Source organism: Plecotus auritus (genome assembly GCF_963455305.1).
Source record: "Plecotus auritus genome assembly, chromosome: X".
Lineage (NCBI taxonomy): Eukaryota > Metazoa > Chordata > Mammalia > Chiroptera > Vespertilionidae > Plecotus > Plecotus auritus.
The window spans coordinates 64,222,566-64,242,082 of record NC_137784.1 but is presented as its reverse complement, the minus strand read 5'-3'; the positions used below and the strand labels follow the sequence as shown (position 1 = coordinate 64,242,082).

The window sequence follows — 19,517 nt, the reverse complement described above, 5'->3', positions numbered from 1 at the left end:
GCTAGCTTAATAAAAGGCAGCTGAATTCTTATATTTACTTCTGCATTCAATCTGTTGTGATATATTGTTTTGGTGGAAATATGACCTTACAAAGATGTGTAATTTTAAAAAGGGAAGACATTTTTAAATTTTCAGGTAATATTGGTACTCATTGAGAAATACACCAGAAATCGAAAACTAATAGTTTTGTAAATGTTAGTTGCAATGTGGAATCTAAAGCCATATCTGTGAACTTTTCACTTTATTATATTAAAAATATTCATCTACTTTATACTTTGAATACATCTTTTTTTTTTTTTTTCCCCAGGCAAGATTTCATAATGCCAAGAATTAGCCAACTGAAAAGTATTAGTAAGTAAATTAAACAGAATTTCCAAATATTGGAACATTATGTTATAACATATATAGGATGCTCCAAAAATTGTATACACACTTTAATAGATGATAACTTACTTAATTTTCATTTCTTTTCAGGTTTAACTGATCTGAAATAATGGGTAAAGCCAGTCTGAATTTGAACAAAGAATATTAATCCTGAAGTGCCACTAGACTTTTATTATGGAGATACATAAAATATAAAATTGATGGTACAAAACTGGGAAGAGTAGATGAATTGAAGGTGCATAAATACTGAACAAAATGAATCTTGATTTTGTGATTACATTGCTTTGCATTATCAGCGGCGCCTGGACTAGAACAGTCAATAGTTTGAAAACAGGGATTGACAAAAATAATTATTCATTTCATTTATATGTTTATGTTTTTAATTGTTGTTTTTTTTTTTAATTGATTAAGGTATTACATATGTGTCATTATCCCCCCATTGCCTTTCCACATCCCCACTCATACCCTCACCCCTCTGGTATCTGGAACCATCAGTTAGGTTTATATGCATGCATAAAAGTTCTTTGGTTGAACTCTCCCCCTTACCCCTTCCCCCCAAACCTTCCCTCTAAGGTTTTACAGTCTGATCGATGCTTCTCTGTCTCTGGATCTGTTTTTGTTCATCAGTTTATGTTGTTCACTTAATTCCACAAATGGGTGAGATCATGTGATATTTACCTTTCTCTGACGGGCTTATTTCGCTTAGCATAATGCTCTCCAGTTCCATCCATGCTGTTGCAAATTCCTTCTTTTTTACCGCAGATGTACCACAGTTTTTTAATCCACTCATCTGCTGATGGGCACTTAGACTCTTTCCATATCTTAGCTATTGTAAATTGTGCTGCTATTTTCATTTGTTGATTTGCTGATGATAGCTATTCTGACAGGTGTGAAATGGTACCGCATTGTCTTTTTGATTTGCATCTCTCAGATGATAAGTGACTTTGAGCATGTTTTCATATTCTCTTAGCTTTCCTTATGTCCTCTTTCGAAAAGTATCTATTTAGGTCCGTTGCCTGTGAGAACCCCTTTCACGTCCCACGTGGTTCAGGGTTCCAGTTCAGGGTTTGGGTTCTGGAGGAGTCCGCACACTAAAATGAAGATAGAGACCAGAAAAGAGTTAATTTGGGAAAATGGGGGGCCAGGCGGGAGCCCACCTCTAGTGGGAGGACTACTCTTTGCTTTTGCCTTGCCATCCCTTTTATTCAGGTTTGGGATACACTCATTGCTCTTAGGCAGGCAATTCCAGTAACAGGCAGATTATCTCATCAGTAAGGATTTACATGATTATTTGGTGGGGAAGTTGCTTCAGCGACCATTGTCTTAATTAGATAGGGAGTGGTTGGCTCTGACCTTTCAGAGCTTCAAGGTTGACCAACCTTCCAAGGTTCCTTGTCCACACCTTTCTAATTAGTGAGACAATGATCGGTTTCTGGCAGTTGCCCATTTTTTGATTGGCTTGTTTATTTTCCTTTTGTTAAGTTGTATGAGTTCCCTGTAAATGTTGGAGATTAAACCCTTATTGGTGATAACATTGGCAAATATGTTCTCCCAGGCAGTGGGCTTTCTTGTTGTTTTGTTGATGATTTCCTTTGCTGTACGAAAGCTTTTTATTTTGATATAGTACCATTTGTTTATTTTCTCTTTAGTTTCCATTGCCCTAGGAGCTATATCGGTGAAGATACTGCTTTGGCATATGTCTGAGATTTTGCTGCCTGTGGATTCCTCTAAGATTTTTATGGTTTCCTGTCTTACATTTAAGTCCTTTATCCATTTTGAGTTTATTTTTGTGTATAGTGTAAGTTGGTGGTCTAGTTTCATTGTTTTGCAAATATCTGTCCAATTTTCCCAACTCCATTTATTGAAGAGACTGTCTTGACTCCATTGTATTGTCTTGCCTCTTTTGTCAAATATTAATTGAGCATAGTGGTTTGGTTTGATTTCTGGGTTCTCTATTCTATTCCATTGGTCTATATGTCTGTTCTTATGCCAGTACCAGGCAGTTTTGAGAATAGTACCTTTGTAATACAGCTTGATATCTGGTATTGAGATCCTACCCAGTTTGTTCCTCTTTCTCAGGATTGCTGAAGCTATTTAGGGTCTTTTTTTAGTCCAGATGAATTTTTGGAGAGTTCTATCTGGGTCTGTGAAATATGCCGTTGGTATTTTAATGGGGAGTACATTGAATCTATAGATTGCTTTGGGTAGTATGGACATTTTAATGATGTTGATTCTACCAATCCATGAACACAGTATGTTCTTCCATCTGTTTATGTCTTCCTCTATCTCTTTTTTTCAGTGTCCTGTAGTTTTCTGAGTATTGGTCTTTTACCTCCTTAGGTAAGTTTATTCCTAGGGATCTTAACTTTTTGGTGCAATGGTAAATGGGATTCTTTTTCAATCTCTCTTTCTGTAAGTTCACTATTGGTGTATAAAAATGCCATACATTTCTTGGTGTTAATTTTGTATCCTGCTACATTAACAAATTCATTTATTAAGTCTAATAATTTTTGATGGTGTCTTTAGGGTTTTCTATGTACAGTTTCATGGAATCTGCAAATAATGACAGTTTTCTGTCTTCTTTTCCAATTTGGATACTTTTATTTCTTCTTCTTATCTAATTGCTATGGCTAGCACTTCCAGTATTATGTTAAACAGGAGTGGTGAAAGTAGGCATCCCTGTCTTGTTCTTGTTCTTAGGTGAAATGTTTTTAGTGTTTTCCCATTGAGTATGATATTACCTGTAGGTTTGTCATATAAGGCTTTTATTATTTTGAGGTATGATCCCTCTATTCCCATTTTGTTGAGGGTTTTTATCAAGAAAGGGTAAAAGACCACCCACTTACACCATACACAAAAATAAACTCAAAATGGATAAAGGACTTAAATGTAAGACAGGAAACCATAAAAATCTTAGAGGAATCCACAGGCAGCAAAATCTCAGACATATGCCAAAGCAGTATCTTCACCGATATAGCTCCTAGGGCAATGGAAACTAAAGAGAAAATAAACAAATGGGACTACATCAAAGTAAAAAGCTTCTGTATAGCAAAGGAAACCATCAACAAAACAACAAGAAAGCCCACTGCCTGGGAGAACATATTTGCCAATGTTATCTCAGATAAGGGTTTAATCTCCAAAATTTACAGGGAACTCATACAACTTAACAAAAGGAAGATAAACAACCCAATAAAAAAATGGGCAACATACCTAAATAGACACTTTTTGAAAGAGGACATAAGGAAAGCCAAGAGACATATGAAAACCTGCTCAAAGTCACTTATCATCTGAGAGATCCAAATCAAAAAGACAATGCGGTACCATTTCACACCTGTCAGAATAGCTATCATCAGCAAATCAACAAATGAAAATAGCAGCACAATTTACAATAGCTAAGATATGGAAAGAGTCTAAGTGCCCATCAGCAGATGAGTGGATTAAAAAACTGTGGTACATCTGCAGTAAAAAAGGAATTCTTACCATTTGCAACAGCATGGATGGAACTGGAGAGCATTATGCTAAGTGAAATAAGCCCATCAGAGAAAGATAAATATCACATGATCTCACTCATTTGTGGAATTAAATGAACAACATAAATTGATGAAATGCCAGGGTTCCTGTCCCAGCCTTAGTAAGGTTTCAGCATTCTGGAGAAAGGGGCTGATCCTTAGATTCAAGAAGGAGTCCAAAGACAGAAGAAAATTTTGAAAGGCATTGGGGGTCAGAGGATCTTTAGCTAAAGGAGCTAGAAGACTACCTCCTTGTCTGGGACCATGGCTTTTATTAACACAACTAGAGGCCCGGTGCTTGAAATTCGTGCACGGGGGCGGAGGGTGTCCCTCAGTCCAGCCTGCACTCTCTCCAATCTGGGACCCCTTGAGGGATGACCGACTGACCGTTTAGGCCCGATCCCAGTAGGATCGGGCCTAAATGGGCAGTCGGACATCCCTCTCAAAATCCAGGACTGCTGGCTCCCAAATGCTTGCCTGCCTGACTTCTTAATTGCCCTTAACCGCTTCTGCCTGCCAGCCTGATTACCCCCTAACCACTTCCCTGCCAGCCTGATTGATGTATAACTGCTCCCTAGCCAGCCTGTTTGCCCCTAACTACCCTCCTCTGCTAGACTGGTCACCCCTAACTGCCCTCCCCTGCAGGCCTAATTGCCCCCAACTGCCCTATCTTGCAGACCTGGTCCCTCCCAACTGCCCTCCCCTGCTGACCACCTTGTGTCCACATGGGGGCAGCCATCTTTGACCACATAGGAGCAGCCATCTTGTGTGTTGGAGTGACAGCCAATTTGCATATTACTCTTTTATTAAATAGGATAGAAGCCTGGTGCACAGGTAGGGGCCAGCTGGTTTGCCCTGAAGGGTGTCCCGGATCAGGGTGAGGGTTCCCTTGGGGCATGGGGCAGCCTGGATGAGGGGACTGTGGTGTTTTGTAGGCTGGCCACACCCCCTGGTGACCCAATCAGAGGCCCTGGTATCTGGGATTTATTTATCTTCTATAATTGAAACTTTGCAGCCTTCAGAAAAGGAAGCTTGGCTTCCTCCATCGCTGGGGAAAACTCAAACCTCCTGCTCTCTCCAGCTCCGTGGCTGCCACCATTTTTGTTGGGATTTATTTATCTTCTATAATTGAAACTTTGTAGCCTAGAGTGGAGGCCTGGGCCTGCCAGGGTGTGCGTAAAGCTTGGTTTCTTCCATTACCGGGGAAACCCAAGCCTCCTGCTTGCTCCGTGGTTGCAGCCATCTTGGTTGGGTTAATTTGCATACTCACTCCTGATTGGCTGGTGGGCATGGCTTGTGGGTGTGGCGGAGTGATGGTCAATTTGCATATTACTCTTTTATTAGATTGAATTTGTCCTAAGTCAAGGTGGCGATAATACACTTCATAGGGTAAGGTTTTAAAGGGTTTACAGAAGCATTGTCAGTTTGGGGAATAGCCTACAGCTGTTCAGGTGTTTGACCAACAGGAGTCAATAAAATGCCCCGAGCTGTCTGGCAGCAAATGATTATCCTATTCAGGTTTGGGGGAGATGCTTTTTAGCCATCCCAGATGATTCAGCCCTGCTGACATGCTGGAATTGGCTTTTGGCATCTCACCCTTTTTGATTTTTTAATTTAACAAGAATGCATGTTTTAAGATTTTTAAATTCAGTGGAAAGGACAGAGTTCTATCAAGTCCCTTTAAATTACTGTCAAGTATTAAAGGAATTAGTCTGCAGTCAGTTTCTTTCTGGGCCAACAGTTCTTTGAGTCTCAATTTCAATGTCCAACAGTTCCTTATGTGTACATGCCAGCAATGATATTTCAGTTCTGGATGGTGGACAAATCGTGGCAATGCAGGTCCGACCCTCTCTGGTTTGGTCCTGGGCAACCTGCAGTGATGCACAGCTGATGACTGCTAGCATGGCAAGGCATCTTCACCATCTTCATTTCTGGACTGTTTCTCCTCTGTTCTTGGGGGCCACTGCTTATTCTGTGGGGGGAGCAGTCCTGTCAATTCCTCTCTGGGATCCATTGTTGCAGGAATCCACATGGTCTTAGAGTTTTCTGGAAATATACAAACATATTCTTGACCAAAGGTTAATAAAGGAATCTTTTCTATGAATTGGACTTGGGATCCTCTTTCATTTTTTCCCAAACAATTTTCCTTTGGCTTATTTTGACACCATGTGTGTTTTCCATGGGTATCTTGCTATCAGTATTATAAATGAAAAATAATTTTCAAAGTAAAAAAAAAATTGATGTATTTACTTACAAGAAATTTCTTACAGGATATTATTCTACTATCCCCCCTTTTTTTGATTTAAATATTAGGAGGCTTTTGGAAATTTTACAGTGCAGTCTTGATACCTTTTTTCTCTTCAGAAATATGACTGCTTTGGGTTCATTGCATGTTAAGAAAGTTTACTATGAGAAGAACTATCAATAAAAATTTTAGTTATACTTCAAGAACAGGTTTTTGTCCAGTACAATTAAGTTTTCATGAATATTCACTTATTTCAATTAGCTTATTTATTTATTTTATTTATTTTTTTATTTTTTTCAAAAGTACTTGGACATTTTAATGAACTTCCCTCCATGTAGCTTCAAGCTACCAGGACACAGGCCCCACCAACACCCTTAATCTTTTCCTCGGCTCTTCTGCTGAAGAACTTGGCCTTCACAATGACAGGCTGCTTTGGGAGCTTTCCCTTCCCCAGAACTTCGTAGTAGCCCGATTGCACCACATCAATGATAGGAGCAACTCCAGTCTTGCTTTTGGCAGCATTTACCCGTGTCTGCTCACTGACCAGGGTCCACAGTTTATCAAGGTTGACAGTTGGGCAGAAGCTCTGGTTCCTCTTTAAGTGGTAATGCCTCATACCAACTTTCCCAAAGTAACCTGGGTGATATTTGTCGAAGTTGATCCAGTGATGATGCAAGCCACCAGCATTACCGCGGCCCCCCGGGGTGCTTGCTGTGCTTGCCTATGCGGCCGTGGCTGTGGCTCACGTGGGCCCGAAGTTTTCGGGTCTTCCTGAATCTGGATGGCATGTCGGTGGCCGAGCTGCAAGAGCTCTTTTGTTGTTTTTCTTGGTTTTAGAAAGAGAGGAAAGGAGAAGGTGAGAGAGAAGCATTGATGGGTTGCTTCCCATACGAAATCTGACCAGGGATTGAACCCACAACCCGGGTATGTTCCCTGACTGGGATTTGAACTGGTGACCTTTCAATGCAAGGGATGATGCTCAACCAGCTAGGCCATACTATCCAGGGCATTATAGGCTTTATTTTGAAGTCTATTTTCTGTGGTATAAGTATTGCTACACCAGCTTGTTTGTTTGTTTCCATTTTCAAGAAATAACTTTTCCATCCCTTTTCTTTCAGTCTGTGGCTTCTTCTTTATAGACTTATATAGGACTTCTCTTCAGCTAAATTTCAGGTGGTTGTGGTAGGATGCAAATACCACATTTACTTAGTCACCATCTTGTCTCTGAATTTCTTTTTTGTTTTTTAAGGATAAAACTTATCAGGAGCCTCATACTGAATAAGTTCATTTAAAAATGTGGATGCCAAGATTTTTTGTTTTGTTTTTTTATAACAACTTTATGAACTATAATTAATATACTATCTTAAGAATTTATTTAAAGTATACAAGGCAGTGGCTTTTAGTATATTCACAAATCTGTGCAGTAAAACTCAATGGATTTTAGAATACTTTTTTACCCTAAAAAGAAACCCCCTTACTATTAGCCATCACCTTCCAGATCTATCATCCCCCAGCATTAATCAACTTTCTAGCTCTATAGATTTTCCTGTTCTAGACATGTCATAGAAATTGAATCACACAATATATGGTCTTTTGTGTCTGATTTTTTTCACTTAGCATAATGTTTCCTAGGTTCATCCATGTGGTAGCATATGTCAATACTTCTTCCTCTTTATGTCTGAACAATATTCCATTGTATGGATAAAAACATTTTATTTATCCATTGACCTCTTGATGGACAGTTGGGTTGTTCCTACTTTTTTTACTATTATAAATAATTCTTCAATGAACATTTGTGTATAAGTTGTTGAATATACCCATGTTTTTAATTACTCTTAGGTATGTAGTACTTAGGAATGGAATTGGGTGTTTTTTGTTTTTTTTTTCCTCGTTTTATTGATTTGAGAGAGAGAAACATCAATTTGTTGTTTCGCTTATTTATTTTTAAATGTATTTTTATTGACTTCAGAAAGGAAGGGAGAGGGAAAGAGAGATAGAAACAGCAATAACGAGAAAGAATCATTGTTCAGCTGCCTCCTACACACCCCACACTGGAGCCTGCAACCTGGGCATGTGCCCTGACCAGGAATCGAATCGTGAACTCCCGGTTCATAGGCTGATGCTCAACCACTGAGCTGCGCCGGCCAGGTTCCACTTTTTTTAAAAATATTTTTATTAAGGTATTATATGTGTACATATCTTACCATTGCCCCCCCCACTCCCATACATGCCCTCACCGCCCAATGTTTTGCATCCGTTGGTTACTCTTATATGCATGCATATAAGTCCTTCAGTTGATCTCTTATTTCCCCCACCTCTCCCTAACTTTCCCGCTGTAATTTGACAGTCTCTTTGATGCTTTACTGCCTCTGTATCTATCTTTTTGTTCATCAGTTTATACTGTTTTTCATTATCCCCAAATGAGTGAGATCATGTGGTATTTTTCTTTCATTGACTGGCTTATTTCACTTAGCATAATGTTCTCTAATTCCATCCAGGTGCCTACAAATGGTAAGAATTCCTTCTTTTTTATGGCAGCATAGTATTCCATTGTGTAGATGTACCATAGTTTTCTGATCCAGTCACCTGCTGATGGGCACCTAGGCTGTTTCCAAATCTTAGCTATTGCAAATTGTGCTGCTATGAACATAGGGGTGCATATATCCTTTCTGATTGGTGTTTCTAGTTTCTTAGGATATATTCCTAGGAGTGGGATTACTGGGTCAAATGGGAGTTCCATTTTCAGTTTTTTGAGGAAACTCCATACTGTTCTCCACAGTGGCTGCACCAGTCTGCATTCCCACCAGCAGTGCACGAAGGTTCCTTTTTCTCCACATCCTCGCCAACACTTGTCGTTTGTTGATTTGTTGATGATAGCCATTCTGACAGGTGTGAGATGGTATCACACAATTAGCTAATTTAAATAAAAAAGAATAAGGTTTATTTATTAACTTCACTTGTCCTAGGTCAGTGTTCGGCAAACTCATTAGTCAACAGAGCCAAATATCAACAGTACAATGATTGAAATTTCTTTTGAGAGCCGAAAACCGACATCTGCACATGGGCCACGAAGTTTCAATCGCTCTGTACTTGCGCACCAACACGTGGTATTTTGTGGAAGAGCTATACTCAAGGGGCCAAAGAGCCGCATGTGGCTCATGAGCCACAGTTTGCTGACCACTGTCCTAGGTTATGGACAATAAATGACATTAATTAAATTTTTGCAATTAGTCTTTGAGTAATTTTATATAAACTTTGTCAAGGAGGCAAAAACACAAATTACTTACTTCAGTTTATGAGGCCAAATATATTGAATTTCAATAACAGTTCTTCAGGTGTTTAAAGAAAGCCTCTCTTTATTTCCTTCCAAAATAATTTTCAGGCTACAGACAGTTTCATTTAAAAAGTTTTGGTCTTTCTTTTTACAACAAGCAACCTACAGAGCTGCTGCTTAATGCTGGCAGATATTGCTGAATAGCCATATTACAAGAAATCTCATTATAATAAAGTTGACTACTATTTTACTGTCAGAATTAATATTTTAACAACCTTCTTAGTTTACCCTGTAAATATTAGTAAAAGAGATTTAAAAATTTTAAAATTTCTCCTTTTTATTAAATTTAGAATTCCATTTTTAAGAGTATCCCCTTTGGCTAATTGGCATATACAGAGGGATCATGGGAGGGCTCAGTAACTTTCTTAAAAGACTTAATCAAAGTGCTTACAAAGATAATGGCTAATTCAAAGGGAGGGGTTGCCTGTTTCAAGGTGGCGGCCCCCAGGGGAGCAGCAAACCATGTGACAACATGGCAGCAGCCAAGTCAGGCAGTCCAAAATGGTGGCTGTCTAAACTGTTCATTGACAGAAAAGATTGTTTGTTTATTTTCACAATGAACAAGGGAAGAGCAAATCAAAATCCCTAAAAGATAGTCAAAATTATATTGCAGATAAACAGAAATCTCACTAGCTGTTTCTGGTGGCTTTATTAGAATTTAATTATTTATAAAAATATTGGCTTTTCATTTAGCTGAAATTATATGAAACCTTGATTATAATTTAAAAAGCTAATTTATGCCCTGACTGGTTTGGCTCAGTGGATAGAGCATTGGCCTGCAGACTCAAGGGTCCCAGGTTTGATTCCAGTCAATGGCATGTACCATGGTTGTGGGCACATCCCCGGTGGGGGGTGTGCAGGGGGCAGCTGGTCGATGTTTCTCTGTCATCGATGTTTCTAACTCTCTATCCCTCTCCCTTCCTCTCTGTAAAAAAATCAATAAAAATATATTTTTTAAAAAGCAAATTTATAAAGTAATTTAAGTAGGTATTTTTATTTAAGAAGCAAAGCAAGGCAAATTTAGTAAATGTTTACGTCTGATTCACAAGGCACAAACATTGCCCCACCTCCAGCCTAATTAAAAATGCAGGCGGTTATGGGCTTTTGTCTTTTAAATTTCCTCTATTGGATTTCAAGAAATATTTAGTTACTTATTTTTCCTTTCTTTGAGACCAAAACCCTCATTACATTTAAAATCCTATATAATAAAAGAGTAATATGCAAATTAACCATCACTCCACTAGACCCACAAGCCACGCACACAAGCCACACCCACCAGCCAATCAGGAGCGAATATGCAAATAAACCCAACCAAGATGGCTACGGCAACAGAGAGCAGGAGGGAGGCATGGGTTTCCCCGGCAATGGAGGAAGCCAAGCTTTCTGCCTGCCCTTGCTGGCCTAGGCCTCCACTCAAGGCTACCAAGTTTCAATGATAGAAGATACATAAACCCAAACAGAAATGGCAGCAGCCACGGAGCTGGAAAGAGCAGGAGGCTAGGGTTGCCCCCGGTGATGGAGGAAGCCAAGCTTTCCGCACACCCTGGCAGGCCCAGGCCTATGCTTAAGGCTACAAAGTTTCAATTATAGAAGACACATAAATCCACAAAAGAATGGCTGCCGCCAAGGAGCAAGCAGAAGGCTTGGTTCCGCTCCAGGCTACAAAGTTTCAATTGTAGAAGATAAATAAACCCCAGATCCCAGGGCCTCTGCTTGGGTTGCCAGGGGGTGTGGCCGGCCTGCAAACCACCACAGGCCCCTCGCCCAGGCCGCCCCACGCCCCAAGGGAACCCCCACCCTGATCGGGGACACCCTTCAGGGCAAACCAACTGGCCCTCACCCGTGCACCAGGCCTCTATCCTATCTAATAAAAGAGTAATATGCAGATTGACCATCACTACAACACACAAGATGGCTGCCCCCATGTGGTCAAAGATCCTGCCCCCATATGGACACAAGATGGCCACCACAAGATGGCCAGCAGGGGAGGGCAGTTGGGAGGGACCAGGCCTGCAAGAGAGGGCAGTTGGGGGCAATCAAGCCTGCAGGGGAGGGCAGTTAGGGGTGACCAGGCTGGCAGGGGAGGGCAGTTAGGGGTGACCAGGCCTGCAGGGGAGGGCAGTTAGGGGTAAAAAGGCTGGCAGGGGAGCAGTTAGGCATCAATCAGGCTCGCAGGGGGTTGTTAGGGGGTGATCAGGCTGGCAGGCAGAAGCAGTTAGGGGTAATCAGGCAGGCAGGCAGGCGAGCAGTTGGGAGCCAGCAGTCCTGGATTGTGAGAGGGATCCCAGATTGGAGAGGGTTCAGGCTGGGCTGAGGGATACCCCTCTCGCCCGTGCACGAATTTTGTGCACCGGGTCTCTAGTATATGTATATAAGTAAAATATATTAATTAACTTTTATTTGATAAAGCTTTCCATGCAATTTCAAGTACATTAGATTGGCTTAATTTCAAAAATATTTCCTTTAAGAAGAGAGAACAAATTCTTTGAATCACTCCGGGCCCTTGGAGTTTTCCAAGAACCATCTCTTGGTTAAAGCCTTGAAATTTTAACTTGGAAAACACCATCAAATATATATATATGATTTAAAGATTATAATAGTTTTTATAATTATCTTAAGATTTAAACTGTTCTTTATATTAAAAATTTCTGTTGAGATGACAGAATTAATCCTTCTTATTTAATTAGACCAATAAGTAACATATTTTGAATTCTTAATTTTTTTAGAGAAAACACAAACATCATTTTTTCAAAAACAAATTTTTATACTTTAGGCTTTTAATTACCACAATTATATAATTTTGCAATTTAATTTGAACCTTTAGAGCTGGTAAGTCAAATATTTAGCATTTCCAGATTAGTAACACTTTTATATTTTTAAGAATAAATTTCAAAAGTACAAGACATAATCAATTAATAGATTCAATTTTGTCCTCTAGATTTTTCATGAGGCAAATTTAAACTTTACTTTTTATTTGCCAGTGGCTCTTGAAAACCAGGTTTGCTCTTTTCAAATGTAAATTACCACATTCTTTGTTGTGAGAAGTTTCTGCTGGAAGCTTCATTTCAAACAAGCCACATTTTTTCTTTAAGAGTTTGCCACCACGGGAAAAACTGTTTTTGGCTAGCGAAACAGGTTTTTGGCCTAGCTGCTTGGCTTTTTAAAAGGACCATAATTTTTTCTGCTGGGAAAGTGGAGAGGCAAACTTGTATACATTCAAATGCAAAATTGTCCTTAAAGATGGCTACTGGTGGGAAAACCTTGGCCTACCTTTCTGCTGGGGGAAGGGCGACCAGCCTCTTCCACTGTTAACAAAGGATGTAGCCAGTCTTTACCTGGGCTACTTAGATCTTTATAATTAATACATTATTTATCTATATTTCAACAAATTCTTTGAGATTCTAGAGTCAATTATAATTATTTTAAAGCATTTTCTTTGGCAATTTTTTTGTAACAGACAATTTACTGATTTTTTTGAAGTCCTTAAAGTTAACTTCTTAGCACGCTTCATTAGCATTTTAACAACCACTCTTTAATTTGGAAATGCTAATCTCTCTGCTAGAACCTAGCCTGATTTTTTTTTTGTTGTTGTTCCTTTATGCCATCTTTGTGAGGAAAAAACAGTCTTGGGTTTTTCATTTATGTAGCTTTTTTAAAAGAGATTCCAGCTCAAAACAATCTAAATGTCCAAAAATGGGATAGTTACGCACATTTGTTTTAAGCTATCTTTTCTCTCTACACGTGCACAGAAATCCAGGACACATTTCTAAATTTTGTAAAACTTTTCATGGCAAGAAAGAGACTTTAAATTAGCATACCGAGAGAGTGGGCGTTCATATGGGATTGCCACATGTCTCTCCCTTCCCCCACATCCTGCTTCCTTTGGGGGAAAGAGTCAGTATCAGATCTGGCTGCATATTTTTTCATGCTTATTAGATAAAGACAGATTTTATTTTTTTTTTCCTTTTTCACTTTCCAAAGTAATTACTAGCACCCAAGGTTATCTTAGCCAAATTTTTCATTTCCCAGCGAGTTCTTCTATAATTTTTAAACAAAACTTTAAGTAGACTTATTTCGGGAGAGCTAATAGCTCTGCCTTCTCTTGCCACCTTTGAATTTTTCTGCATCAGAGGCAGTTTTGGCAGCGGGGTTTCATTTCTTAATACAGATCTTAGATTCCAAATACAAATTAAGATTTTAATTTTAATAAGATACCACATTAAAGATGCCCACAACACTCTTTTTTCAGCCTGATTTAAAAAAGTACCTTTTGACATTCCAATTTCTTAATAATTTTGCCTTTTGACCAAATTTTTCCCCATAATAATCTGACTTAAACACAAAGTATAAGTCACGCACTTATGGATCCGTGGGGTTCTGAAGCTGACATGGGCTCTACGCATAGTTAACTTTACCACCATTCTGGTGTTTTCCGCTCATATGAATCCTTCTTTCTCCAAAAGCGTGCCAATCCCTCGTTCGGGCACCATATGCCGGGGTTCTTGTCCCAGCCTTAGGAAGGGTTCAGAATTCTGGAGAAAGGAGCTGATGCATAGATTCAAGAAAGAGTCCAAAGACGAAAGATAATTTTGAAAGGCATTGGGGGTCAGAGGATCTTCAGCTAAAGGAGCTAGAAGACTACCTCCTTGTCTGGGACCATGGCTTTTATTAACACAATTTGCCATTGAAAGACCCCCGGAGGGAGACCCTCACTCTGTCCCACGGATCAACGGCGACCCCAATCAACCGCAGGAGGCGTCACTTGATGCAAACAGCAAGAGGATTTATTCCAGCGCACTGGGGCTCGACTCGTAACTCACACTAGAGCAGCGAAGACGAGCCCCGAGCAGAAAATTTTACAGGCTTATAAAGGCAAAAATCACACATTGGGAGGGGTCACACATGTGAGGGAGGAAGAGAGGACAAAGCCGCCGGGAAATTCCAACAGGGCTCATTAATAACATGTTTAATGACAGGGCTTAAGTTTTCAGTCAACAGTCCCATCTGGTAATCTCATATCTTATCTGTCAGAGCACTATTTGCTCTGTCTGGGGCTGTTTCCTGGGACAGCTTTAAGGGTCTCGTTCCCATTGTCAGAGCACTATTTGCTCTGTCTGTTCTTTACTCGGGGCTTGAAAAAGAAAAAATGTTTTATTCTTTCATTCCCCCATTTGCTTTTTGGTAAGTTCTAATCATGGAACTTCTGTCTCTATGTACCCTTCTCCGAGGCTGTCTCCCTGGCGGAGGGACTGGTAGTGCTGTCTGAGCACTAATACCTGTATAGCACTTATTCTTTCCCTGATGAAGGTGACTAGGCGATTTAAGATGCAGGGCCCCAAAGTGAGAATTAAAAGCAGTATAATAAGGGGACCCATCAGGGTGGATATGAGGGTTAGGACTACTTATCGGCGGGAGGTGCGTCAACAGGAGCAAGAACACGGTGAAGGCGGAGCTTGAGGGGGTTGTCCATTTTCTCCACTTTCCACGCTGGGTCGGGTGGTGGCGTGGGCCTGACATGTGAAGCGTGGATCCAGGAGGTGATGCCATCGACCTTCACTGCAGTCGGTGTTGTGAGCAGCACTATGTATGGTCCTTTCCACCTCGGTTCCAAGTTGGCCGCATGGTAGCGCCGAATGTACACCGAGTCTCCGACCTGGAACTGATGAGGTACTTGCAGGTCTCCAGGCTTGTATGCCTCGGCCAACCGAATCCACACTTCCCTCTGCACAGTCTCAAGGGCTTTTAATCTGGTGTACAGAGATTGAGAGGAGTAAGATTCTGGGGAAGGAAGGTGCTGCATGGTAAGGAGAGGGGGGTGAGTCACATAAAGAATTTCAAAAGGAGTTAACTTGAGGGAGCCAGGGGTATTGCGTACCCGAAACAGAGCAAAGGGAAGGAGGACTGTCCAGTCTGTTATGCCAGTCTCTAAGGATAATTTAGTCATGACCTCTTTTAAAGTTCTATTCATTCTTTCTACCTGTCCTGAGCTTTGGGGCCTATAAGCACAATGTAATTTCCAATCAAGCCCCAGGATTTTGGCCAGTCCCTGACTTACCTGGGCAACAAACGCAGGGCCGCTGTCTGACCTGATTACCTTGGGCACCCTGAATCTCGGGAAGATGTCTTCTAGTATTTTCTTGGCCATCACCTGAGCAGTCTCCCTCTTGGTAGGGAAGGCTTCAACCCATCCTGAAAATGTATCTATGAATACCAATAAGTATCTGTATCCATACTTGGTCAGCTTTACCTCAGTGAAGTCTACTTCCCAGTAACTCCCAGGGCGGTCTCCTAGGAGCCGCTTGCCCTGAGGTAGCTTGCTGGGCTGGGCGTTCACCATCTGGCAAGGCTTGCATTCTTTTACAGTTGTATCTGCGAGCTCCCCTAGTTTCATGATATAATACGGTGAAGACTGGACTATAGTTTTTAAATGTTTTGGGCCCAGATGAGTTAGCTTATGAAGGTGTCTGAGGAAAATGATAGCCTGCTTTTCAGGGAGGATTCTTTTTCCTTCTGTAGTTTCCCGGATCCCCTCTGGAGTCTCCAGGCGAAATCCTAATCTGTCCATTCTCTCAAGGTCTGATTCTGAATATTCAAAGTTCCTGATAGAGGGATATACCGCATCCTCAGGGTGAGACCCCGGTTTTTCTCCAGACAAAGATAGGATGTTGAGTCCCTGAGCCGCCCGCTTGGCTTCTCTGTCAGCCCTTTGGTTCCCTCCAGCAACCCTGGACCCTCTTTTCTGATGTCCAGGACAGTGAATAATGGCCACTTTTTTAGGAAGGTGAACGGCCTCTAACAGGCTTAGAATTTCTTCTTTATTTTTGATTTCCTTCCCTGCCGAGGTTAGTAGCCCCCGCCTCCGGTAGATGGCCCCGTGGACATGGGCAGTAGCAAAGGCATACCTGCTATCAGTGTAGATGTTAATCTTCTTCCCTTCTGCCAATCGCAGAGCCTGAGTCAGAGCTAGTAACTCGGCCTTCTGAGCCGATGTCCCTTCGGGTAGGTTGCTTGCCCAGATAATTTGCTCATCATCCACTACCGCCGCCCCGGCCACCCTTTTACCTTCTATTATGTAGCTGCAGGTAGTAGGGTAGCTGGGTTGAGGATGGCAGGCGGCCCGAACTGGATCCTGTCTTCATTCAGTAGGAGACTCTGGTAGTGTGTCATGCGGGCGTTGAACAGCCACCGATCAGGGGGCTGTCTGATGATGCTCTCCAAGGAGTGGGGGGCAATGACCGTTAGCTTCTGTCCCATAGTTAATTTGTCAGCATCTTTCACTAATACTGCCACTACCGCCACAGACCTCAGACTGGCAGGCCAGCCACTAGCAACAGGATCTAGCTTCTTGGAGAGGTAGGCCACCGGCCTCTTCCACGGTCCTAGAGGCTGGGTCAGCACCCCTCGGGCTACTCCCCTTCTCTCGTCCACAAATAGGACGAAGGGCTTCGCTACGTCCGGTAATGCCAGGGCTGGGGCTGACAGTAATGCCTTCTTGATATTATCAAAGGCCTGCTGTTGGCTGTTACCCCACTCAAACGGGGCACCCTCTCTAGTCAGAGGATAGAGGGGAGCTGCCAGGGTAGCGAACCTGGGGATCCACAAGCGGCAAAACCCCGCAGTCCCTAAAAATTCTCGCACCTGGCGGGGTGAGCGAGGAACAGGTATCTGAGTCACAGTTTGTTTTCTGGCCTCCGTTAGCCATCTCTGCCCCCCTTTGAGGGCGTACCCCAGGTATGTTACCTCCTTTTGGCAGATCTGGGCCTTCTTGGCGGAGGCCCGATATCCCAAGCGGGCGAGTTCTCCTAGCAGTAGTCCAGTGCCTCGTTGGCACTCTTCCTCTGTGGCCCCGGCCAGTAGTAAGTCATCTACATACTGCAGAAGTGTTACCTGGGGATGGCTGGCACGGAAGTGGGCTAAATCTTGGTGAAGAGCTTCATCGAAGAGGGTCGGAGAATTCTTGAATCCCTGGGGTAACCGGGTCCAAGTCAGTTGTCCTGTAGTCCCAGAGTCAGGGTCCCTCCACTCAAATGCAAAGATGTTCTGGCTGGAAGGGTGCAGTCGTAGGCAGAAGAAAGCGTCCTTTAAATCCAAGACAGTATACCAAATATGATCCGGGGGGAGAGAGCTCAACAAGCTGTAAGGGTTAGGTACAGTGGGGTGGATGTCCTGTACCCGCTTGTTCACTTCCCCTAAGTCCTGTACTGGGCGATAGTCTCCTGTGCCAGGCTTCTTAACAGGTAACAGGGGAGTGTTCCATGGCGACTGACACTTCACTAGGATGTCCTGCTGAAGGAGGCGCTGGATATGGGGCCTAATTCCTTCCCGGGCCTCCTTAGTCATGGGGTATTGGCGTACAGCCACAGGAGTAGAAGTGGCCTTCAGCTCTATGACTATGGGCGGGCTTTCTGCAGCTAGTCTTGTTCCAGCCGTCTCGGCCCACGCCCCCGGATACCTGTTCAACCAGTCATCTATGTGACTTATCTCTGCTCCCTGTTTCTCAAAAAGTCTATGTTCATCATCTAGGCGTATGGTCAGGGCGGTAGCCATTCTCTTGCTTTGGGTCACCTCCGGGCCACTAGGGGTGAAGGTAATCTGGGCTCCCATTTTGGTTAGGAGATCTCTCCCAAGTAGAGGCGCAGGGCACTCGGGGATGACTAGAAATGAGTGGGTTACCCGTCCCGTTCCTAAGTCTACCGTTCTTCGGGTAGTCCATGAGTACTGCTGGTGCCCTGTGGCTCCTATGACCCACGATTTCTTGTGGGAGACGGGTCCAGACGGTTCGAGTAGGACCGAGTGTTGAGCCCCAGTGTCTACTAGGAACTCAATTGGCTTCCCCTCCACCTCTAGCGTTACCCTAGGCTCGGGGAGGGGTTCCGAGCCCCGTCCCCGCTAATCCTCCTCTTCCTCCATTCCTCCAAAGCAAATACTTTCTTGGAGGGCCCGTTCTTCTTCTTCTTCTTAGGACACTCTCTAGCCCAGTGACCTTTTTCCTTGCAGTAGGCACACTGATCTTTGTTTAATGGGGTGCGGTTGCCCAGGTTACCTGACTTTTTAGCCCTGCCCTGGGTTTGTTCCTGGCCTCTCTCACCTACTACTGTGGCCAAAATCCGTGTCAGGTTCTTCTCCTGCCTGCGATCCATGGCCACGGAAGCCCTTGTCCCCTCAGAGGTAGGGTCAAACGGGGTGTAGCGCCTGAAAGCTTCCATTAAGCGCTCAAGAAATACTGACGGGGGTTTCGTGGCCCCCTGGATAACCTCTCTTACCTTAGCCAAATTAGTGGGGCGTCTTGCTGCCCCACGGAGGCCGGCCACTAGAGTCTGGCGATAGACTGTCAGTCGCTCCCTACCTTCTGCCGCGTTGAAATCCCAGTCAGGTCTGGAGAGGGGGAAGGCAGTCTCAATGATGTTGGGGAGCTGGGTAGGTCGTCTATCTGCTCCTGGTACATTCTTCCTTGCCTCCAACAAAATCCTCTCCCTCTCCTCAGTAGTGAAAAGGGTCTGTAGTAGTTGAAGCAATCATCCCAGGTGGGCTGATGAGAGAACATCAAAGACTCCACCAGCCTGGTTAAGCGCTGGGGATCCTCTGAAAAGGGAGGATGATTAGTCTTCCAATTATACAGGTCTGCGGAGGAAAAAGGCCAGTACTGGAGGGGCTGAAGAGGAGCCGGTCCACCATCCGTAAGCCCTTAGGGGGAGGGCGACGGTGGTGTCGGGAGTCATTCCGCGGCGGCTCCTGGTGCCCTGCGCAGGCCCCGGCAGAGACTCGTTAGGGGGAGCAGAGGGGGCAGCTGCAGGAGCCGGCGGTGCTTCTGGCTCTTCCTGACCCCCTACGGGAACCAGGGCAGGAGGATACGGGGGAGGTGAGTCAAGGAGAAGGAGGTCAGACTGGATTTCTGGATAAATCTTCTTGGGGGGGTCCGAGTGACTGGATTTCTCCCCAGAACTGGGAGATTGGATGGCTAGAACTTGAGTGGCCTGCCGGGGCTTGGGTTTTACAACCCAAGGTCGAACCCAGGGGGGTGGATTTTGCACCAGGTCCTGCCAGA

At 43.1% G+C, this 19,517-nt stretch overlaps 1 pseudogene across 1 annotated transcript; it reads right to left on the bottom strand.

The window, feature by feature from the left end:
• Positions 1-6,478: 6,478 nt before the first annotated feature.
• On the bottom strand, positions 6,479-6,926 carry LOC308239398 (large ribosomal subunit protein uL15-like; annotated as a pseudogene). The gene has a single exon. The product of its transcript is annotated as a large ribosomal subunit protein uL15-like (transcript).
• Positions 6,927-19,517: the final 12,591 nt, after the last annotated feature.